Source organism: Balaenoptera physalus (assembly GCF_965194825.1).
Source record: "Balaenoptera physalus genome assembly, chromosome: 1".
Taxonomy (NCBI): Eukaryota; Metazoa; Chordata; class Mammalia; order Artiodactyla; family Balaenopteridae; genus Balaenoptera; species Balaenoptera physalus.
The window spans coordinates 47,266,781-47,292,364 of NC_138882.1; the positions used below are offsets into that span (position 1 = coordinate 47,266,781).

Here is a 25,584-nt window from a genome sequence, read left to right on the forward strand (position 1 = left end):
GATGTGGGAGAGGGATGGAGTGGGAGTTCAGGGTTAGCAGATGCAAACCATTATGTATAGAATGGATAAACAACAAGGTCTTACTATATAGCACAGGGAACTATATTCAATATTCTGTGATACACCATAATGAAAAAGAATAAAAAATAAAGAATGCATCTATAACTGAATCACTTTGCTGTACAGCAGAAATTAACAGAACATTGTAAATCAACTACATTTCAGTTAAAAAAAAGAAAGAAAAAATGGTATTTATCATTAAGCACATGTGGACCATCAGCAAGAATCAAGCCAGGTGCTAGCTTAGAACCATCTACGAAACTTCAAGGAACTAATCCTAAGAGAGTAATTCCAGATTTATGCAAAGATCAAGGTACACTGATGATCACCACAGTATTTTTATAAATGTTATAATTAAAATTACAAAACAAAGAGCGCTTGAATAAATTATGGTTCTTCCTCAAAAAAAAAAAAGTATTATGGTTTTGCTTTCATGTAGAGCTCTATCATGCACTTGGAATTGATTTTTTTGTTGTGTGATCTGTTTTTATTCTTCTCCATATGGATAACCAGTTTCCCATCCTTTTCCTGCTTTCTCATATCAAATCTTCACTTTGTATGGTTTTTTGTTGTTCTCTATTCCAGTGGTCTATTCTTCTATTCGTGTACCAGTATCTGCACCATTGCTATAAACTATAAAAGTCTTGCTATCTGGCGAGGGAAATCTCCCATTTTGTTCTTTTTTCAAAACTACCACTTATAATCCTTTGTCTTTGATCTTCCATATAAATTTCAATATTAGCTTGTCAAGTACCATGAGGCAATGGATAGACTAGACCCATAACTCTAGACACCAGAGCAACTTCATCTTTGCTCTGACTGCTATTACTATACTGAGCACTAAAGAAGTGCCAGGCACATGCTAAGTGCTATACATTGACTCACTGAAACCTAATAACAAGTCTGTGAGGTAGGTACTAATTATTATTCTCTTGTTCTAGTTGAAGTAACTGAGGATGGGTAAGATTAAGTCATTTGGCCAAAGTTCCAGGGTTATAATGAGGCATAGCCAGAGCACACCCACTTTAACCCACTCTAATCATATGCCAGGGCTTACCTGGACATTCAAAAACTTAAATAGCTACTATTAGTAGCTACTATTATGGTGAATAAAACTATAAATATTATGACCAGAGATAAAGTCAGAAGTCAAAGCCAAAATTAAAGAGAGGAAAACCTTTCTTGTTTTCTCCTTTCTCCTTTCCTTTCAATCCCCTCCTGCTAGAGGAAGGTAAGGACAGAGGGAACCACATTGCTTGGAGAAGAAATGCAGAGAGGCTGAGGCACAGGTGCATAAACACGCACAATAATTACCTCATTAATATCAAAACCAGTAGGAAACAGGCTCATTCCAGATGGCAGGACCGGGCCAGGCTCCTTCTTGAGGCCTCCAGCCAGCATTGCAATCCCTCTGAGGTGTGGGCCTGGTTTGCAATCTTTCTCCAGCTCCTACAGCTCTGGAGGAGGAGGCAAGACCGCCAGAGAGCCCCCATCTAATCTCTCCTGCATTCATCACCTTCCTCTAATCACTTTAGGTGCTGACTTAATGGTGCCTCATGTTAGCCTTAACAGCTGTGGCCCCATTTTAGGACCAGCAGGGCTATAATCCTACCTTAGAGATGAAGGACTAACATGTGGGGAAATTATGTGATTTGCCAGAGCTTTTTTGCAATACTAGACAGTGAAAGAAAAGCAGTGAGAAGAGATCGAGTTCTCAGGCATACAAACTGTCCTTGGAGGAAACCAGAGTACACTTAGTTTATTTTGTGACTCTTTTCCACTGCCCTCCTCACCTCCTCACGTCCAGCCTTCAGGAAGCTTAGGTATCCCCAAACCCCTGGCAGGGCAAAAGCCCTCTAATAGGCTTGTGCTCTTTCTTCCAGACCACACTGATTCTCTTCCCTTAGTGAAAGCTCCCATGGGCCTCCTGTCACACAGGGCAAGTCTGCAGGAGCAGATTACATGGAAAGTAATTCAATAAGAAAACATTGGTTAGGAGCTGTCAAGGGAGCCAAAGAGCAAAGCATGTTCTAAAAACATACTTATCAACCCAGGCTGGGGGTCGGAGGATAGACCCTATCAGCAGCAGCTTTTGGTATCAATCTTGACGTGGCCATCAGTGGGCTTGGTGACTTTGAGCATCACTCCAGACAGCCTGGAGGTCTCTGCTCCCTTCTGTGTGAGAGGAGAACCTCTAGCCTCACTGCTTCCATCTGCAACAGATCTTCCCTGTTCTCCTTGACCCCTGGGAAACATCTCCAAGACCTGGTGGTTGCTGACCTGCTTCCTTCTGATCCAGTACACTCTTTTTTAAAAAACAAATCAATTTTAAGTCAATGGGAAAGATGTCTATTATCCAATGGGGCCACATCATAAGCCTACTTTCCATAAAGTAGTTTGAAGTCAGGGAGGAACACAGGGAGTGGAAGTTATCATTAAAAATGTACCATGGGGCTTCCCTGGTGGTGCAGTGGTTGAGAGTCTGCCTGCCAATGCAGGAGACACGGGTTCGAGCCCTGGTCTGGGAAGATCCCACATGCCGCAGAGCGGCTGGGCCCGTGAGCCACAATTACTGAGCCTGCGCGTCTGGAGCTTGTGCTCCGCAACAAGAGAGGCCGCGATAGTGAGAGGCCCGCGCACCGCGATGAAGAGAGCCCCCCCCCCACCTTGTTGCAACTAGAGAAAGCCCTCGCACAGAAACGAAGACCCAACACAGCCATAAATAAATAATTAATTAATTAAATAATTTAAAAAAAATGTACCATGGTTCCAAAGCAAGGACCAGTCCTCATAGCCCGGCTGCCCTCAAATCCTGAGCAACTGACATGGCATTCCCAAATCCCTGAGGATTCCAGAGGGCGATGTGCAGCAGTAGACTCCTGGGATCCTGACAGCAGAGGAAATCTAACCAGTGACCCAGCTTCTGCCCCAAAGCAGCATCTCCTAAAAGGGGGATGTGTCCGCTAGCACTAGGTACTTAGGTAGGTCCCTGTCCTACAGAGCGCTCTGACCACCCATGGGACGTAACACGGAGGTGCCTCCCAAATGGGTCAAAATGCCCTTGATGTCCAAAAGGATGACCTAGAGTTGTAACAGTAAACACAGTCCAAAATTACTGGATGATACCAAACTATACAAATCCCAACTCTTGGTATTTAACTTTGTATGTTATTTTCCAACTAATATTATCCATGTGCAAATTAAATCTTGACTATCTTAAATAAAAATAACTACCATGCCTACCACTAGATGGTTCAGAGGATGACCAGGTTAATCGAGGATTGAAAGGGGCTGGTGAATATTTACATTATAAACTGAAAGTATAAATTAGAAGCAACACTATAGGCCAAAGGAGGTAGGAGGGAGATATGGAAGTAGATCTTGACATTAATTAGGTTTTGACTATTTCCAAGAAACCAGCCCAGGCCAAATCTCATTATAACTGACACCATTAGACTAGAAATCTGTGTATTAGCGTAAGTGTTCAAAAGTCCTCCATTGGCCCCCTTTTTGTGTAAGGCACAGGACAGATTCCTGGTGGTCTGGAGACTGGGTGATAAACTGGCTCTCCCTCAATGCTCCGCTTAACTAGCTCAAGTCCCTTCCCTGCTTGCTGCATCAGTATTTACATCTGTCAAATGGGGAGGGTACTGCTTGACCTGCCTCCTAATAAAATAAGAAAAAGATGTCACATCACTAGAAACGTAGTAAGAACTAGAATTTGTAATCACTCAATACTGATAAAGGATTTTCAGATAGTTTAGGCCATTTGATCCTCACAATAAGGCAGTGGTTAAAACTCTATCAGATGCTAGGCACCCTTTATAGAACAAATATTTTGTAATGTCCTCTTACTATCACAAAATGATATTAACTGCAAATACAACTTTAATACATGTAAGATTTTTAAAGGTAATTGTCTATAATAAAAGGAAAACTATTAAAATTTTTATAACATGGTCATTAAACGTGGGTTCAGGGACTCAACCCAGTTCTTCCGATGCCACTGCCGTGATTTTCCAGAATCCTCTAAAATTATTTTTTAAATTAAAGACAATTAAAATTAATATTTAAGAATTCCCTAATGCCATCATTTTTCTGTCCTCAGAAAATAGGAAAACATTGTTTTTCCATCACAGTACCCTTTCATAGGAAGCCTGGTCTTGCTGTATTGGTCAGTTCTACTGCAGTAACAGATAATCCCCAATTCTCAGTGGCTTACAGTGACATTTATTGTTCACTCACATTACCGAAGACCGAGGGTTGGCTGCCGCTCTGTTCCAGTGTGTGGCTCAGCTCCAAGCTGGAAGTTGGCTGCTGGTCTGCACCTTCCGGGATCCAGGCTGAAGGATCATGAGGTGTGCTATTCCCACGGCAGAGGGAAAGAGCCAGAGAGCTGGTGATAATCATGATGCCTCTTAAAACCACTGCTTGAATGATCCACACACATAGTCACGAGGCAATGGTCAGAGATGTATAATCCTCATAAGGAAGGGGAGGTGGATAATTGCCAACCGCAGTGCAATCTACCATAACCGATCAGATCCGTTATGGCACTCCAGGCGGTCCTACTAGCAGACTTGAGGCAGCACATAGGAAAACTCGTTCGCCATCTTGCTCGAGACCAAGGGTCACAGGTGCAAACACTCATAGCAAGTGGTAGGAACTGTGAAAAAGCAAAGAGCCAATCCTTCACTTAAAGGAGCAGCTACTATAAGCCCCAGTAAGTGTTGCAATGAGCAAATGAAAGCCCAAGTCCTCCAAATTCTCAAGAGAGGTCAGAAAATTGGATATTTATGTAAAACCTCCTACTTTAAAAAATGTCGGCAACTATTTCCATTTTTTAAAAATAACACTACCCTGCAGGCCAAACAAAACATCCAAAATCCAAATTTGAACCTTAACTTAAATTTTTTGTCCTTTGCTTTAGGGAAATTTTAGGGATGTGGCTAATGGGGCAGGGGCCATTGCCATCCCAGTAAGGAGGGAACAGATTTTTTTTCCCTATTGTGTTTCAATAACTCAGAGAGTCAGTGTTCACCCAGCTCAGAGTCACTCAGGCTCCATGAATTGACTCAGGACTCAGGTCAGGGTCTCACTCATGGCCTTCAGTTTTCTGGTCCTGGGCTTGGCTCTATGAGCTGCTCCATCTCCCAAGAGATGCCTATCGGGCTGATTGACTTAGAGCTCAGATGGCAAAAGAAGAGGGTAATAATAGGACAAGAGATTGCACTCATTTGCCTCTTTAAATTTTCATATGGAGTGCGATTTGTTAACAAGGGGGAGGGCCCGAGGTAGTGAGGGGCATCAATAATTCAGCAGAGGCTGTCAAGCTGCAAATAGCCCCATGGTGCCCAGCTGATGCTCCCGGTTGTGACACTGGCTACTCTTTCACGCTCTAAGACAAAAGGTCACATTTCCGTCATCCAGCCCATTTCAGTCCTATCTTTCCTCAGCTCCCAATTCCTAATGGTACTGGAGACCATTGTACTTGAGTCTGTGACCATGTTTGGAGCCTGAGGCTAAGCTGATCACAGGTGAAACCTGAAAGTTCCTTGAGAACAATGATGAATGCAGGAGCTCCCCTCTCGGTAGGATCTTTAGTGTCAATATCACCTCCCAATCAGATGCATTTAGTGCCCAGGATTTAATAAATTCTTACCCCCATCCCCAAAACAAATGTCACTCTTTCCTGTTTGCACGATCTCATTTCTCTACATCTTCAAAACCAAACTCAATACTCACCTGGACCTGGTCACTGACTTTCCTGGATTATGGCATCCTTTGGTCTCGGCAGAGGGACATAATGGCATCCAGCCTAAGATATTGGAACATTTAGGCCTAGAATCACAAAAATCTATATACCCCCTCCCACCAAGATGTATGACTTTGGGCAAGTTTCTGAAGTCTTTGAGCCTGTTTTCTCATCTTTAAAATAAGGATAAAAATACCTACCTCACTTAAGAATCAAATAAGACAGCATGTGTAAATTTATTATGATTATTTTTACAGTTTCTGAATGCATTTCCAGTTGGCTCCCTCCCCACCCTCTGCATGTTGCCATTTAATAAGGCCAGATGTCTCATGGGTGAGACTGGACATCTTTATGCCAAAGCACCAATGACTCAGCTTCTGTTTTCAACCATGAGAAATAGAAATAGATGAAATTAGTATCAGCCAAATGGTACTAGGAGCTGCCTCAGGCCTTTGTCCTAGAAAAATGGGTGATAACCAAACTCACAGTGTCAACAAACCCAGCCTTCTTTGGAAGGCCCACCAAACGTCAGCCCCAAAGGGCAATTGGCAGCTTCAAGATGGCATTCCTTTTCCATCACTGTTGCCGGCAGACACACAGGACAAGCCCAACAATGTGAGAGAGCAGGAAAGGGGGCAAGTGTTAACCCAGTGGGTTCTGCTTAATGTACCACATTGGCTGAGATGGATTTCATAAAACATGAGCAGCTGAGGTTATTAGCCAGCAGTAGGCATGGGAAATGCTGTTCAATATTTTTTTCCATTTCTGAATGAAACAGAGAGCTGAGAGAATAATACTGTGTGATAAGGAAAGCTTTGCTCCTGGCAGAGGGCGTGTCCTGTCCCCCTATGTTGTCTGGTCACTTGCTTGGGAAGAGGAAACAGAAGCAGAGCTGGGGATGAGGGTGGAGAGGAGGGAAGTTCTTGTCCCTTAAAGCAAGGTAAAAATATTAGTTTATAGTTTTAATGGTTTGCTCTTCTACTGTAATTCCCTCTGACTAGTTTAATGTCAAAGTGAAGTGTAAAGTCTCTATATCACTTTGAGAAGTGATGTCATGTAGAATAAAAGGATGGGAAAATATCAGAAAAATTTTTTTCTCTCCTGTTCACACCTTCACTGGCCCTTTGGAAGCCGACTCTTATCCACTGGTCCAGGATTTCTAGGTAGTGAATGGCAGTGAGGTGAATGGTTGCCAATAGCAGGGCTGAGAATGGTAGAAATCTCAGGAAAGATGGGCAATAAGCCCTATTCTTTCCTGACCCATCCATGGGAAGATAATCAACAAAGAATAAGAGGGGAGGGCAGACAGGCTGAGCTTGCGTTATACAACATAGTCACATAAAGACAATCAAAATACAAAGGAAAAAGTACGCACGGTCCAAATGTATAATGACTTTGCACTTTAAAAATAGTGACTTTTACTTCTCCCTGGAAAGTCTTCTCTGTTCAGAAATATCTCTATTGCCTGCGGTTCTATTATTAAGTTGACTTTTTTAGTTTACAAAGAACTTCTACTTGGAAAAATGTGACATGTTATTCTTGACCCACAACTAATATGAGTGGTGGAAAAGGTGGACACAAATCTCTCAATCTGTCCAGTGTGTGCATCTCCTCTGCCACTACTTTATTTTCACTCTTGCCATCTCCTTCCTAGGTTAGTACGATGGCCTCCTTCCTCACTGACCTCCCTGCCTCTGATTACACTCTCTTTTAGCCCTGTCTCCACCGAACAGCCAAAATGGTCTCTATTAAATGCTGGTCCACATCTCACTCCCCTGCTTCAAACTTCAAAGGTTTCCTAGTGTCCTTAGGAAAAAGGCTAAACTGAATGACATTGGCAGCAACAGTCTCTGCCTATCTATCCAGACTCATAACTCACCACTATTGTCACCCCTATTCTGTGACCTGTTGGTAGGTCCTCACTCTTGCTCCCAAGCCTCTGTACCTGCACCTTTGTCTGCCCAGCATCCTGTTCTCCTACCTTACCTGGACCCACCCTACAAAATCTCCTGGTCTGGACGTGGGGCTCCTCCCACAGATTCCCATGGAATTCTGCACAATCTCTATCACAGGACATGTTATTCTCTGTTGTTATTATTATGGTCGTTTAATCATCCATACCTCCCATGAGACTGTCTATTCCTTGAATGTTGTATTCACTTATGTCTCTCTAGCATCTAGGCATGGCATAAAGTGGTTCACAGTAAATAATGTTTGAATGAATACGTTTGTTACTTTAATAAGAAAATTAATGCTCAAAGGAGTGTTGGACTTACTGAAAGTCCCTCAAGCTGTTTATTAATTGGGTCAGATAGGCATCTGCAGTTTTTCTAGTAAAGATAGTATCTTTTCTTTCTAAACAAGACACAAAACCCATAGTCATGAAGGAAATGTTTGTCTACAGGACAAGATACCATTTTTGGAGTTAATATAGATGTGATGAACTGGGAGAAAACATTTGAACATAGATGACACGCAAAGGATTAAAAGTCATAATACCTGAAAAAAAGCACTTATGAGTCAATAAGAAAAAAATATCATCAAACTTGTTTAAAAATAGGGAAGATAAATATTCCATCTGTCAATAGGGAAGTAAGCACATAAAAAGAACTTCAATTTCAACAACAAAGCAATAATAATTTTTCACCCAATTAAATTACTAAAAATACAAAAGGTTGATAAAATGTAGTGATGGTGAAGGTATTAGGAAATGGGCTTTCTCTTATCAATTCTAATTGATAGAATTGTCAATTGAAGATGTTATTTTCGGTGAAAGCCATTTTCATTATTCATCAAATTTTTAAATATGTATTTCCTAGGACCCAGTGTGTTAGTTTTCTGTGGCTGCTGTTTCAAATTCCTACCAATTTAATGGCTTAAAGCAACACAAATTTATTATCTTACAGGTCTGTAGTTCAGAAGAATGACATGGGTCTCACGGACCTAAAATCCAGGTATTGGCGGGATTACGTCCCTCACTGGGGTCTCTAGGGGAGAATCTGTCTCCTTGTCCTTTCCAGCTTTCAGAGAACACCCACATTCCTCGGCTCCTGACCCTCTTCCTCCACCTTCAAAGACAGCAACTTCGGGCTAGTCCAACTCACACTGCGATCTTTCTGATTCTGTCTTTTGATCTCTTCTTCCGCTTTTAAGGACCCTTGACCCTTGGCATTAGGCCCACTTGGCTAACTCAGGATAATCTCCCTATTGTAAAGTCAGCTGATTAGGAATCTTAATTCCATCTGCAACATTAGTTTCCCTTTGCCATGTAACCTGACATATTCACAGGTCCCAGGGATTAGGATATAGACATTTTTGCGGGGGGGGGGAGGTCATTAATCTTCCTACCACTTCCAGAAATTCCACTTCTAGGAATATACGCTACAGAATTGCACACACATACATGCCCCAAAATGTATGATCAAAGATTTTTATTTCAGTAGTGTTTCTAATAGAAAGAAAGAAGAAAGAAAGAAAGAAAGAAAGAAAGAAAGAAAGAAAGAAAGAAAGAAAGAGAGAGAGAGAGAGAGAGAGAAAGAAAGAAAGAAAGAAAGAAAGAAAGAAAGAAAGAAAGAGGGAAAGAAAGAATCTAAATATCATCAAAAGTAGAATAATTACATAATTCCACGTAATGGTTAATTACATGTGTCAATTGGACTGGGCCACGAGTTACACAGATATTTGGTCAAACATTATTCTAGGTGTCTCTGTGAGGGTGTTTTTGGATACAATTAATATCTGAATTGGTAGACCGAATAAAGCAGGTCGCCCTTCCTGATGTGGGTGGACCTCATCCAATCCGTTGAAGGATTGAATAAAATAAAAAGCCTAACCCTCCCCCTAGTAAGAGAGAACTCTTCTTGCCTGATGGTCTTCTACCTGGCACATCGATTTTTTCCTTCCTCTGGACTCAAACTGAAACGTCAGCTTTTCCTGGATCTTGAGCCCGTAGGCCTTCAGACTGGAACTAAGCCATCGACTCTCCTGGGCCTCCAGCTGCGACTCACCCTGAACATCTCGGGACTTGCCAGCCTTCATGATCATGTGAACTGATTTCTTATCATAAATCTCTCTCTCTCTTTCTCTCTCTCTAATATATACATCCTATTGGTTCTGTTTCTCTGGAGGACTCTGACTAATACATCCTACAAAAAAAGTGTGGCCATAAGAAACAAGAAGACAGAGCTTTGTGGACCAATGTAGAAGGATGCCCATGGGATAGAGTTATGTGAAACAGGGAAATGTATAGTATGATCTATTTTGTATAAAAATCAAATGGGACACATAAATATGCACATATCTCTCTATAAATGCATAGGAAAGGGACTGAAGGCTGCATATTGGACTCATAACAATGATTGTCTCTGAGACTGGAAGTGGGATGGGGGCCTCGTGGTGAAAGGGGCTTTCATGGATATTTATTTCAATTGTTTGAATCTCTTATAATGAGAAAGTATATATAAATTATTTGTGCTATTAAAAAAATCCATTGTATACAGGGAATTTTTTCTAAGAAACTGGCTTAAAAGCTTAAAAGTTGCAATACCAATGTGTGAATTTACAAGAAAGAAGGTTTCTTTCTAGTGACTGGAATACCCCTATCTGCTATCAAGAGGATATTTTCCTAATAAAAAAATAAGTAAGAAATCAAATTAGTGAACAGAAAGGACGTGTTAAGCATGAAATCAGAGCACAGAAAGTCAGATGTCCTTGAGGGATGTTTTATCTTAGCTGAGGTTTTAACTCCAGTGAATTATCCAGTTGACCCTGACACTTGGGCCTCTAGACACAGCCCCTCTTTCTGATAATAGCTGTCTCTCTCTGCTCTGAAGAGTCACTTGAGAATTACTAGCAAACTCTCACTCTCCCACTGTCATTTTGAGAATCTACATTAAATCTACCTTTCCTATTTGCACAAAGCACTGCACGGTGTCCACTCTCTCTCTCTCTTTTTTTTTTTTAACAGATTCTGAGATTATCTTCCATCTCTTTTGGCATTTTCAGTTTCTTGGCAGAGGACAGAGGTCTTTTGCATCCCCTAGTAAACATAGAATAGAGTGGGAAACCTCAGGGGTATTTTCTGCTAGACAATTGAGTCCATTCATGGTGGGGCTCTTTCTTCGCCTTCCCGACTCTGTCTCTGGGTCTATGATTTCAACTTACTTTGGGGAACTGAACTCCTATTGACTATACTGAATTATCTTACAAGGCTGTGTGACCTGGGGTTATGTCATTATTCTTTGTCATGTTTGTTTCTTTCTTTTATCTAAGATAAGGAAGTCAGGCAGTAACACAGGAATAATACTCAATGTCTGCCACCTTACAGGACCATTGAGAAGTTAAAATAAGGAAACATTTACCCATTCAACAAATGTTTGCTGAGGTCCTTTACTCTGCCCAGCTCCATGATTGGTTCTGGAGACACAAAAAAGAATAAGACAGTCCCTGCCTTCAGAGCACTCACAGTCTTATGGGAAAGACACACAAACAATTATAATACAGAATAACAAATGCTAACATAGTGTGTTATGTTACACCCTGGAAGAAGTAGGGTTAAGTAAGATTTGGGGAGATATTATAACTCTTGAGCAGAATCTTGAAGAAAGAGCAGGAAATAGGACAAGGTGAGAAAAGCATTCAAGACCAAAGGGACAGCATGTAAAAATGCACAGAAGCAGGGAGAGGACTGCAAGAGTTGGATTGGAATAGAGTGTAATAGATTGAAGATAGCCCTGAATTCTTTGATACTCCCTCTCAAGAGGTGGGGTTTATGTTTGAATCTAGGTGGGCTCTGACTGTTTGACCGATACAATACAGCAGAAGTGGCACTTTGCCAGTTCACAGGCCCAGGCCTTAAGAGACCTGTATATTCCACTTCTTGTCTCTTGGAGCCCAGCCACCATGCTGTGAGGAAGCCCAAGGAGCCTCAGGAAGAGACCCAAATGGAGAGGAATTGAGGTTCCCTGGATGAATTCCCTGCTGACGACCAGCACCATCTTGCCAGCCCTGTGAGTGAGGCGTCATTAAGCCACTAAGTTTTACATTAAAAATTAGCAGTAATTACTGAAACATGGAGGTAAAAAGAGGGGAGAATCAGGATCAGACCCCCAGCTCTCCAGGTATAGGTAACATGATGGAGATTCGTTTCTCAAAGATAAGATTTAGAGGTAGAGCAGGCTTAGAGAGTGGAGGAGGTGAGGGGGACATTGGAGGGTAATGATAAGTTCAGTTTGGGACCTATGGAGTTTGAGGAGCAAGGGGTTATCTGGTAGAGATAGATGGTAGAGTTGGACATATAGATCTGAAACTGAAGAGAGATCTGGACTAGAGATATGCGAATGATATCTATGGAGGGAGAGTGCATGATTGTGGATACAAACACCTGTGGGGAATATACATGAGTAAGAAGAGAAGAGAGCTCAAGAGGAACCATCACAATGGGTAGCAGAAAAAAGTCCATGAAGAAGCCGCCAAAGAAGTGAGAGCGGGGAAGTGGGGCAGAGAGTTCACTCTTTCTGCTGCCGGTGAGCAGTTGCTTCTGATCATAGAGGGGAGGCTGTATTCAAGGCTTCACACTGAACCCGATTCCAGGTCAGGGAAGCACCCTCGATAGGCAAGCCGTGGTTCCCTGTGCCCTGCTCTGTTGCTTTCGGGCAAAAATAAACTCAGGCTGAAACTGAGAGCGTGACAACCGACAAGCCAACCTCATGAAGGCTTTCACCCTTCCCTCTCGCTCTTTTGGCCTTTCCTTACCTAGGGGCTGGGGTTTCTCCTTGTCTAGGAGTCCAGGAAGACAGCCCTGACTGTGCTTTTGAAAACTAAGAAGTGCATTGGTGTTCTGTCTCTGAGCTAAACACGAAAAGAGGCCTCTTTTTCCATTTTGGGTGAAGCTTTTCTTCCCCAAGCTGCACACCTAGACAGATGGGGGAGCAATGGTTTATTGATGCAGTGGAGGAGTGGATGAATATTTCATGGGCACCAGTAGCAGTTAATAAATCACGAGGCGCCGCAGACAAGTGGGTCGCTCACTCCACCCTGGACAATGGTTGCTGAGCTCTAGTCAAGTGGAACCTTCTTTTCTGGCATCTCCAATCTGTCCTGAGTGCTGTAGGGAAGCTGGCATGACATTTCTGTGGGTCTTGATTTCTCAATTCAGTATATGCAGAGGAAAGTTAGTACTTCTGTTTTTAGCTATTGCCAACTAGATGAAGCTCTAATTAGGCAAATTCAGAGGAAATTAACCTAGGAATCAAAAGATTTGGCTTCTGGTCCCAACTCTGCTGATGGCTAGCTGTGTGGCATTGGACAATATACTTAACCTCTCTGAATAATAGCTTCCTATCTCTAAAACAAAGAGATGGAAGGATTGGTAATCTTGAAGCTTCCTGTCGGTCTTATGATTTTCTGAGTCAATGAGTTTCTTGAAATAACAATAAATGACTCATGATGTTGAGTGATCTGTTTCATAAATGGTCCTTAATAAAAGTTTCTGTGCTGTATGCTTTGTTTGTAAGGAGCATTGACAACCTCCATTCCATGTCTAAGGACAAGGGTGCCTAATTTCTAGAAAAGAGAAAAAGAGAAGAAAAGCAAAAACATAGACCTACTCAATAATTAGCTTTGGAAATAAGTACAGAAATGATGAGTACCATTTTGCCAGACTCAATATTTGAGGTTGGTTTATTTATCTATCTATGATTTACAACTTTAACTATATCCAAAAGGAATTTTAGCTGATTACACCAGTAATGAAAACAGCAATGGCTGGTTATATAAACAGAAGTTTCAGCACTGTTAAAATTGCCAATTTTAATAATAAAAATAATATGACCACTATTGAATGTTTACTCTGTGCTAATCCCTATATGGAGTATTTTACAAACATTATTCTAGTTATTCCTCATTAGTCCCAAAATAATGGCATACTGATAAGAAAACTGGGCTGAGGAAGATAAATTTCCTTGCCCAAGGTCACCCAATTAGTCAGTGGCTGAGATGAGATTCAAAACCAAGCCTGTCTGATTCTAAATACACTATTATTGTAATAATAAATGATAGCTAAAACTTGCATTGAACTTACTATGAACTAGAAACTAGTCTAAGCAGCTCACCCATCTGGATTCTCTCCGTCTTTCCTTGTCTTTGAGCTATTTTATAACCCTGTAAATTGTAAAAAACAGATAACAATACAAATTATTCATATCCATAGAAATGCAAATTAATTGATTATTGCCCTGTGGGTGGGCACATCTTGCATCTATTAGTAAATTCATTTCTGAAGTCCTTATGCCCTATTTCTATGTGGTTCTTGGAATTCTTTAAAACAGTCGTAACGTCTTATTGGTTCATTCATTTACTGAATTAAACACAATATTTGACACGTGTTCATTTTATATTTGTAGGACAGCATGATTTAAAAAAAAATATCCTTCATCAGTATATCATATACATTCATGTGTTCTCAGAGAGGGAGAGTGACACAGCTCTGCAGCATGACTGCTGCCGCCGGTGTGCGTGAGCACAGCAGGAGATGAGGCCGGGCCAGGACAGTGCACCAGCCTTCTCTGCCTCTCACATCTGTGATGTGGCGGGGGCACCTGCTGCTAACTAAGCTGGTTGCAGTCAGTGGCTTGGCTGCTCTACCCTCCGGGTGGCCTGTCTAATGACTGCTCCTACACCCTCTCACCGCTGCAGCTGCTGCCAGAGCATTGCCCAGCTGCCTTCTATTTTGCAGAGTCTTTGTAGGGTCTGTCTATAGACTTCCAGAGCCCTGCTTTCCCCAACAGCGCTAAAGACAAGGGCAGTAGAGACTGAAGGACAGAACTAAGCAGCTTTCTGGAGCCATCCTTCTTCTTTTCTGAAATTGCCTTTTAAACTTAAAGATAATGGGGTCCCATTCGGTGAGCATAGTATTGTGTACCATCACAATCAAACCACCAGGACAGTGTTTCTCATACTGCATGCCAGGGAACACGGGTGTTCCGTGAATAACTTGTAGATGTGCTGTGATAAATGGAAAAATACTTTCAAGTCTTATGATAACCATTTTATCATGATACTGATAATTACTGAAGCAATTTTATTTCCTTACCTTTCAGGATCAAATCACTTTGTTTTTACCTTATATAACTTTGGGGATTTTGTTGTTGTCCTAAGAAAATAGTTTTTACAGAAACATCTTATATGCCTCTGCATAAAAATATTATCAGTGGGGTTTTGTGATGTCAAAACTTTAATAAATGTTCTGTTACAGACCTGGAACCCTTCATCCTGTAACACAGAAAGTATAAGAGTTGAGGACTTTTGAGAAAAGATGGAGGTCTTTTTAGCAGCACAAAATCTAGACTTTTTTCTTACCTTTAGGTATGGGAGCCATGAAAACCCTCCTGCCCCCTCCACTACCACAGGGCAGACCAGTGTAGGAGATCCCAAGTGCCAGTTATCAGGGGGCTGTGACATTCCACACACAATAGTTTTAACAGAGAAAAACTATGTTCCAAACAGATCTCCAAAGTGGTTGAAAATAGTTGTAGAAGACGCTGCGCTCAAAATCAGAACTTTAAACAATTATAAACAGAAACACAGAATTCTTTGCAGTTGACATTAAAATCTTGAAATCAGAGAATTACCATCCTGATGCAAACCAGCTTGAAAACAGAAGAGAAAACATGAAAGGGATCGACTGTTAAATGTTGGTGATCTAAGAATCTGGAATTATTCCTCTTCTCTTTACAGTGTGTATATTCTCTCTTGCTGATCTTCATTCACTCCCTGGACTTCAGCCACCTCCTCTGTGGAACAGAATCCCAGGTCCCACCTTAGCCCGGAGTTCTTGCCTGAGCTCCTGACCCTACTGGGGCAACTCTGTTTGGATATCTCGCAGACACTGATGTGTTTTCTTCATCCACCCACCTCACCCCCACCCCATCAGCTCTTTCCCTTACACTCTTTGTTGTGGAGAATGACACCATCATTCACTAAAAACATGGGAATTATTCTTACATCTTCCTTATTCACACATGTCCAATCCATTGCTAAATCCCATCTATTCTATCTCTTAATTATGTCTCCATTGTCTTCTTTCTCTTCATCCTCTCTTGCCATTATCTCAAATCAGAGCCTCAAAATCTCTTTCTTGGTTCCTGAAAGCTCATTTTAACTGGTTTACCTGCCTTTTAGTCAATTCTCACCAATGGTAGATTGACCTCTGTACAGTGTAAATTTGATAATGTCACTCTCCTTTACAAAAAATCCTCCTGTGTCTTTCCATTGCTTCTCATTATCTGAGCCCAGTTTACCAGTTCAATCCCATATTTTACCAGGCTCCCATCCTACCATAAATTTTATGCCAGCCACACTAAATTGCTACAGATCCCCAAATATGACATATTCTCCGTTATGGCCATAGCTCTTTGTTGTGCTACTTTCTCTGCCTCTTGAACTCACTTAACCACTTCGCTAATTTCTTCCCCCACAAGGCCTTCCTGGAACCACCCAGTTAGCCTTCAGTGCCCCTCTCTTGTGTGCTCAGGACATCCTATGGGTCCACTCAGTCAAAACCTTTACTGAGCCCACTCTACCGAAATTGCCAATATAGAGAGAAAGTATTTAAGAAAAAAACCCTATACTTCTTTCTCTAGTATTTTCTTTTTTTTTTTTTTTGAATTTTAGAATTTTATTTATTTTTTATACAGCAGGTTCTTATTAGTTATCTATTTTATATATATTAGTGTATATATGTCAATCCCAATTCATCCCACCACCCCCGCCACTTTCCCCCCTTGGTGTCCATACGTTTGTTCTCTACATCTGCGTCTCTATTTCTGCCAATACCCCTGTCTTTTCTTCCATTTAGATCAGATGGGCAGTCTCTACTCACTACCCTTCAGAGTAAGGTTGCTAAATGAAAAATTCAAAGAGCAGGAAATCAGTTAATATTAGCTTTTTGAGTTTCCCCAAGTAGATTCAAGTTGGCAGTTCATTGTTTAAAGGAGAATATTTTAAAAGATCAAAAGCCTAGGACAGGAATGTTTTACAGCACAAAGTTCATTCTGATTTGGAAGATTTTATGGACTGGAGCCAGAGAAAAAGGAAGCAGAAGCAAGAGTGAGTAAGCCACTGGCGAGTGACTCTGAGGGTGGGTAAGTATTGTGATATAAATGTGTGTGTGTGTGTGTGTGTGTGTGTGTGTGTGTTGGTTTTACTCTACATGCTAGGGGTATGTGATTAACATCCTAACCTGGAATAAACTGTCCAGACGTGCTTAGTTAGTATTTTAATAGTCACACTGAGGAGTCCACACTCCAGAGTACTTTGAGTGCTTCAATGATCTCTATCTCCATCAGCAGTGAAGGGGTTATTCAGTAGCATTTAGTGGAGTTAGAAATAATTTTCAAAGACAATTTGAGTAGTGTCCAATTGTGACTAGCAAGGTACAGACATCTCCACCTGTGCATGAATCTGTCCCACTCAGCGTCCTAATACCTCTCAGTGTGATGCCCCAGCCTAGAAGTCCCATTTGGTCCTGTGTCCCATCTCTAACCAGAGGATTTACTGTCTGATTCTGACTCGATGGCTAGCTGATCCCCCCAAGATAATATTTCTGTATCTGTCACTAGTGAAATTGTCATTCAGGGGGCCTAGCAGAAGGACCAAGGCAGGGAGCCAATAAGAGCATATTGTATGACTCCTTGTGTTTGTGTGCTGATAAACGTCTGTGTGTGCGTTGCAGGATTTGCTTTTTTTGTAATGGACCACTTGGTAGCAAGTTTCTTGGGAATGAGACCTAGACACTTCCTCTACCTTTAGTATTGGAGGCCACCATTATTTGCCAAAAGAACCCAACAGTTGTGAATGACCAAATTGGCTTAGATGAGCCGACAACACAGCACTTAATACAATGCACATTATCATTGCTTTTTCCTGACATTTCAGATTTCTGTAGATAAAGATATAAATACATACATCACAATGAAAAAAATTTCCACATTATTTCTCTCCTTAATATCCTGACTCTAATATTTTCATAGCATGGTTGACCCTTGCATGTGTCACCCACTGGAATGTCACTGCTCTCCTCATCTGAATTCCTTTCTGGCTTGTACTTTATCCTATTTATCTTGGATGCCCCTCTGAGCCTACTACAATATCTCGCCAGGAAGAAGCCCTCATCATTAAATGTTTGCCGGCTGGAATGTCATGAAACAAACTGGATGACAGTGGTATCAGAGTCGTCCTCGTTGCAAAGCCCTACCACCCTCTGAGGTCACAGCTGATACTCCAAGAAGAGAAAGGAAAAAGCAGTATTGTCACGAAAGGGTGGGCCCACACCCAAAGTTGTTGGGGGCAAAAGTACAGAACCCATGTGGCCATGAAGACAGAGAGAGGGCAGAACCTGCTCTGATTGTAGGTTGCCTTCCCATCGCTGGGTAGGCAGCAGACTGAGAGAAGTATTGTCCAGCTTTGCTGGGAGGAAGGAGACCACCATGGAGAGGGGATGAGTAGCCCAAGAGAACATCTTTACAACAACTAGATTTTTCAACCTAGTAGCCATGTCTGTCAATAAAATATGAGATTGAAGCATTACTGTTTTACTTGCCACAGATAAGACTTGTGCACAAAGCATGTCAGTTTGTCATCACTAGACTGGGGTTGCTGAGGAGAAGCTCTGACCCAGCATGAGCCCCTTAAGAAGGCAGAGTAGGCTCTGAGAGAATTAATCTGACTGCAGAGTCTGGCACAGAGGCCCAGAGGAGCGTAGGGAGGTGCAGCTTAGTCACGGGTCACTAAATGGCCAGCACCTAGTGGCAGGGCATTGTTTTGATTAAGCACTTGGGTTACAAACCTACCCGGACAGCCTTACAGAACAGAGGCAATTTGTGGGAAAGATATTGGTAGGAACTTCAGCCAGGCTACTAGAGAAAACCAGGAATGGCTGTTACGATAAGCAGCTGCTCTTTCCTTTACCGAGGGTCCCATGGCAGCTTATCTGGCATTACTGGTGTCTGCCCAAGAGCTTCACTGTTCACTTTTGCACTATTCACTCTCTCCAGACTGGCTTGGCTTTTCTTTCTCAAACATCATGGGAATGGTTGGACATAGACTCTCATACCTGAAGGGGATGTTAGAGAGCCAAAGATGGGCCCTTGACCCAAGTCACTCTCTGGATCACTCAAACCTCCCTAATCACTACCCCACCCCATGACTGTCGCCACCACCACCACCAGCAATCACGTCACTGGCCAGTCATTCTACAGCAGCGTTCCTATACTTGCCAGCCTGACAGTCATCTGGGGATACTTATTAAAAATACACATCCTGGGACTTGCCTGGTGGTCCAGTGGTAAAGAATCCGCCTTCCAATGCAGAGGTCACAGGTTCGCTCCCTGGTCTGGGAACTAAGATCCCACGTGCCATGGGGCAACTAAGCCCATGCGCCCTAGAGCCCATGTGCCCTAGAGCCCACATGCCACAACTAGAGAGAAGCCTGTGCGCCGCAACGAAAGATCCCGCACGCCACAACGAAGATCCCTAGTGCCACAACTAAGACCTGATGCAGCCAAATAAATAAATAAATAAATAAATATTAAAAAGATATATACATCCTCAGGCTCCTCTATTGGAAACTCTGGGGTGGGGCTTACGAAGCTCTACTTCTATTAAGTATCCCCAGGCCACTCTAGAATTGGGCAAGCTTGAAGACTGCACTGGAGCAGTTCTAGAATTTTATTTATTTAGCATCAGAATAGCCTGGGCGCTTATTATTAATACAAATGCAGAGTTCTACCCCGGAAGCCCACAAAAGATTCTACTTCGAAAGCCGTGGCACGAGACCCTAGGAATTGCAATGAATAAACATTCCTAGGTGATTCTGATAGGGAGGTCCATGGGCCTCCCAGTGAGAAGCATTATTTTAGAGAGAAACCCCATCTGACTTCACACTCTCAGTCTACAGCCAGTACGATCTGGGAGTAGCCATGTTCTACTCCATTCTGTGATGGGTGGGTCAGAGGAGGACTTTGGCACTTGGGGGACTCCCAGAGCCAGAGGACCAAAACCACCGGGCAGGAGGGGCAATGAGCAGAATGGTTAAGGAGATAAGTCACAGCAATAAAGGCAGATCTCACACTTAAATGAAACAGAAAAAGCTGCATTTATTTTTTTTTTAATATTTATTTATTTAGGCTGTGCTGGGTCTTAGTTGTGGCATGCGGGATCTTCATTGCAGCATGTGGGATCTTTTGTTGAGGCATGGGGATCTTTTTTTTTTTTAGTTGCAGCCTGTGGACTTCTTAGTTGCGGCATGCGAACTCTTAGTTGCGGCATGCGTGCGGGATCTCGTTCCCCGACCAGGGATTGAACCCCGGCCCCCTGCATTGGGAGCACGGATTCCTACCCACTGGACCACCAGGGAAGTCTTGAAAAAGCTGCATTTAAATAAGATGTGGGTAAACCAACCTTTAGGTATAAATATTCTAATAACAAAAAGACTAAGAATTGCTCACTAATATATCGAACACTTATTATGCCCTGAGTGCCTGAGGTATGCTATCTCATTTAATACGTGCAAAAATTTTAATTTTGTATTTGTGAGCCAATAAGAAACTTATCCAAACACATAGGAAGTAAGTGGCAGAGCCTAGTCTCAAATCTAGGTCTTGCTGAAGTGAAAGAACACGGTTTTAATCACCAAGGTGTACTTTAGCTAGAAACACGGATTACTTCTGAAATCAGGAAACAGAAACCCACAAATGTAGTGTTATATATACTAAGAGAATTATGGATTCATAAAAGGGACTCTGAATTTGATCACAAGACCCTTTGGTGGTAGAAAAAATAATCCATCCCCATAATTTACCAATTTTGTAAGCTCAGATTTTAATAAGTTGTGTTTTATTAGAATTACACACCTGTAAGGTTGAGGACCCTAGAACTCCCCAAATGTGCCAACAATCAAAAGAGGCAGAAATGATGTAAAAGGAAACCACCTAAGGATCAGAGACTAAATCATTCCCGTTTCCTGTGGAAACGCTGCCTCTGAAATAAATCAGACAGCTGTAGGCTCTGTGGGCCTCCGCCTCAGTCAGCACCACATTCTGGAGCCTCCCGGGTTCGTTGTTCAGTGTAGAGGAGGCCTCTCACCCCGGTGTCACAGTGTCCCAAAGCCCCAGGGTTCAAGACTGTGTTCCCTGGTTCAGGCCTGCAAGCTTAGCCAGGCCCTGGCTGTGTAGATTCCTCTTGAGCAGCAGGAAGAGACAGGGTCTAACCTCTATTTTCTGCCAACTTGTTGTGTGTTGAGAACCAAAAGCTATAATCAAAATGCCTCCTGTTGACTCTGCAAAGCCTTGGAGGAGGAGTTTACAAGTGCTAAACACATGTTTCCAAATCCTCATGTCCGAAGCAGTGCTTTAAGACAGAAAGGTACAGGGGCCTGTGAGGGGGAATGGAAGAACAAACAAGGTAGCAAGGCGTGGTGGCTAAGAGGCAGAGGGAGACAAAAATAGAGGTGGATTTCCAGCCCCACTTCCTGCCCTGCCCTCCCTCCTCCACCATCCCCTCCCAGACGATCCTTGTCGCAAAAAGAGCTTGGGATACCTGGGAAAGGCCTTTATTTTGCCTGTGGTCTAATCCAATCATTTGCACAGATGAGAAATAAGTGCTCTCAGGAGCTCTGAGTGTTTCCTTAAACTCTCTGAAAATGGATGAAAAAATGATAACATATAAGTAATCCCCAAACCACCGATAACCCCAAACCTCCCTACCGTTAGGGAGCAGCCTGAATAATTGGTTCCTAAACAATTAAACTCTCTGGTTCTTTCATCAGTCACTTTATTAATAAGTATTTATGGGCTACCCTCTGTAAACCCATCACTGAACTGAGCAAGAATCGGAAATACAGGACCTGGAAGTGACTTCAAGAAGCTCCTTGTTTAATAGGCAAAACATTCTCTGACATAAATTGTACCAATGTTTTCTTAGGTCAGTCTCCCAAGGCAATAGAAATAAAAGCAAAAATAGACCTAATCAAACTTACAAGCTTTTGTACAGCAAAGGAAACCATAAACAAAATGAAAAGACAATCTATGGACTGGGAGAAAATATTTGCAAATGATGCAACTGACAAGGGCTTAATTTCCAAAATATACAAACAGCTCACACAACTCAACAACAACAAAAACCAAACAACCCAATCAAAAAATGGTCAGAAGACCTAAATAGACATTTCTCCAAAGAAGACATACAAATGGCCAACAGGCACATGAAAAGATGCTTAACATTGCAAATTCTTAGAGAAATGCGAATCAAAACTACAATGAAGTACCACCTCACATGGGTCAGAATGGCCATCATTAAAAAACCTACAAATAACTAATACGGGAGAGGATGTGAAGAAAAGGGAACTCTCCTGCACTCTTGGTGGGAATGTAATTTGATGCAGCCTCTATGGAAAACAGTATGGAGTTTCCTCAAAAAAACTAAAAATAGAGTTGCCATATGATCCAGCAATCCCACTCCTGGGCATATATCTGGACAAAACTATAATTCAAAAAGAGACATGTACCCTTATGTTATAGCAGCACTATACACAATAGCCAAGGCATGGAAACAGCCTAAATGTCCATCGACAGATGAATGGATAAAGAATATGTGGTACATATATACAATGTAATACTACTCAGCCATAAAAAAGAATGAAATAATGCCATTTGCAACAACATGAATGGAACTAGAGATTATCATACAAAGTGAAGTAAGTCAGAAAGAGAAAGACAAATACCGTATGATATCACTTATATGTGGAATCTAAAACATGATGCAAATGAACTTATCTACAAAACAGAAACAGACTTACAGACATAGAGAGCAGACTTGTGGTTGCCAAGGGGGAGGGGGAGGTGGGGGGAGGGATGGAGTGGGAGTTTGGGATTAACATATGCAAACTAGTATATATAGGATGGATAAACAACAAGATCCTACTATATAGCACAGGAAACTATATTCAATATCCTGTGATAAACCATAATGGAAAAGAATATGAAAAAGAATGTATATATGTATAACTGAATTGCTTCACTGTACAGCAGAAATTAACACAACATTGTAAATCAACTATACTTCAACAAAATAATTAAAAAAAGAAACACATTGTTTAGAGAGAAGGTCAGATTGATAATTAGGGGACAATGCAAGGCAGTAAGATCTGAGTGCTACCTTGAGGAGAACTAGAGATATGGGTTCTTCCTTCAGAAAAAGGAAAAAAGATTAAGGTGGACGGGAGGTATCAAGGGAAGCTTCATGGAGGAGGCCAGCTTTGAACTTACTAGGATTTGGAGAGCAAAAGAGAGAAGTTCTGAGGGCATTCCAGTGGTGGAGAAGAGGATGAAAGGCCTCCCATCTTTCCACCTATCAAAATCTTTTCAGGCCAGCTCAGGTCTGGCTTGCCCTTGTAGTCTTCCACCATGAGAACTGTGAAGATTAATGCCTGCAGATATCTTTGAGTCTTCAGAGAAAACAGGTATATACACAGAGTTACAAAAAAGCATCAATGGGGTTGCATTACATCAATTGCAATTAAAGTATTCTGGACTTAAAAAAAGGTAACATCCTATATTCCTAATAGCATGGAATTAGAAAAACTAACCATCAAATACCTTTTACCCTTCTCTTTGCTTGGACACGTTTAAAATGTTAACTTCTAGAGGAAAAAGTTAATTGGATGGATAAGAGCAAACACTCCTTTCTATATGTGGTGATTTATTTCCTCCACACTGTATAAACCAAACAGCTGCATTTAGAGCAGATACATAAGGTTCAATTATAGTTACAGACATTACTAACCTGCCATTTTTCTAAACATTTTGAAACACTGAAAATGTAGTTGAAAAGACAGCTTGCATCATGTTTGATCATGGAGAAGCAGCATTCCATGATGTTAGGTGAAAGCTATATCGAAATCCTACACCTGCTTGCAAATAGAATTTTAACTGGCAATTTGGCTTCTAGGTAGTGTATTATGACATAAAATAAATTAATCTTTTTTCTTTCATACAGAACACAAGGCCACAATCAGTGCCAAGTCTGTTCCCTAGAATTGCTTGGCAGTGTTCCCAGATGTTCCAACAGTCTTGTAGCAGAAGCTTTGCAACCCATTTGCTAGGCAGAGATTTTATTTTTTTTTCCTTCCATTTAACAGACTGCAATATGTCCCACCCTTCCTGGTATCACTGGACAATCGTATTTTCAATTCTTCCTTAATGTCTTATTTTCCCAAACCTAAGGTCTTTCTGAAACTGATCTTGTTATTCTAGTCTGTTATTCTCTTCAAGCCTATATGGCTATATTATCCTCTTAAACAGGCAAATCCAAGCCCAAGGGGATTCAGATTCAACTTAAAATGTGTTCCCCAGAATGTCAAGCTTCTCAAGATGTTAATAGATATTCCACGAGATAGAGTGATGTCAAATAATAATAAAAAAAAGAAACGCTGCAAACCCTCTACATCTCTAGGGATTTATAAAGCACATTACTTGAGAAAAAACAGAAATCAAGCAGGAAATATATTTAATTTGGTTAAACAAAACTGATTTGACTACAGAATTCTATCTCCCTCTTTCTCCCTCTCTCTTTCTCTTTCTTTCTATAATATTACTGGAATATAATAATTATAATCATAGTAATGATAATAATAATAAAAATAGCTAACATTTATAGCTATCTCTACTCCTTTAGTGATCGTCATAGAAATTTTAACATACATAATTAACAGAGTTCAATATTAATAGTTATAATCTTCTTCTGAATCATATAAGAATACTAGAATACTGTCATGCCAGTCATCACCCTCCCTAAGTTACATGCTATTCTCTCTTGATATTTAGCCTCATACATTAGACATTAACTTTACCATTATACACAGTCAATATTTATCCTTTCCATTTTCATGTATTGCAAATCTTCCTTTTGACATGAAGTATCTTCATTAGAAGTTCCTTATGTGAAGACGTGTTGGTAGTAAGTCCTCAGGTTTGTGTCTGAAAATGTCTTTTTTTTGCCTTGATTTTTGATAGATTGTATTAATAAATATTCAATTCTAGGTTGAGAGTTATTTTCTTACAGTACTTTGAAAATTCGTTTTCAATTCTTTTGAGTTCCACTCTCATTTCTGAGAAGTCACCTATCAGTTAGTCATTGCAGATGTGTCTCCGCCCACTCCACCCCCAACTTTTTTTCCCTGTTTGGCTGCATCTGTTACTTTCTCTTTGTTTTTATTATTCTGAATTTGTCACTCTGTTATGTATTTCTTTTTACTTCTGTTGTTTGGCACTTGGGGAACTTCCTTAATCTGAGGATTGATGGTCTTCTTCTGGAAAACACTCACTCATGTCGTTTAACACTGAATGTCCCCAATTGTCTTTCTTCTTAGAACTCAGATTATATGCATGTTGGACCTGCTAAGTCTTTCTTCCATATTTCTTTATCTCTTTTTCATATTTCTCTTTGCTTTGTCTCTGTCTCATGTTATGTGTAACTTCTTCAACTTTACCTTCCAAATAACTAATTGTTTCTTTAACTGTGTTTAATATAACGGTAAATCCATTCATCCAGATTCTACTTTCAACTATTATAATTTTTATTTCTGCAGATTCATCCAGAACCCCTTTTTCAGTTCTATTTCTCTCTATATATTAATTTATACATATTTATTTTTATTGTATGTTTGGTATCTGATAATCATAATATCATCAATCTTTATAAGTCTGATTCTGTGT

At 41.1% G+C, this 25,584-nt stretch overlaps 1 long non-coding RNA gene across 1 annotated transcript in view; it reads left to right on the forward strand.

The window, feature by feature from the left end:
• The first annotated feature begins 2,496 nt into the window (after positions 1-2,496).
• LOC309666497 overlaps positions 2,497-25,584 on the forward strand; it is a 57,721-nt gene continuing 34,633 nt past the window's right edge. Inside the window, exon 1 of the long non-coding RNA XR_014267125.1 lies at positions 2,497-2,655. This is a non-coding gene — a long non-coding RNA (uncharacterized lncRNA). The remainder of the gene's footprint in view (positions 2,656-25,584) is intronic.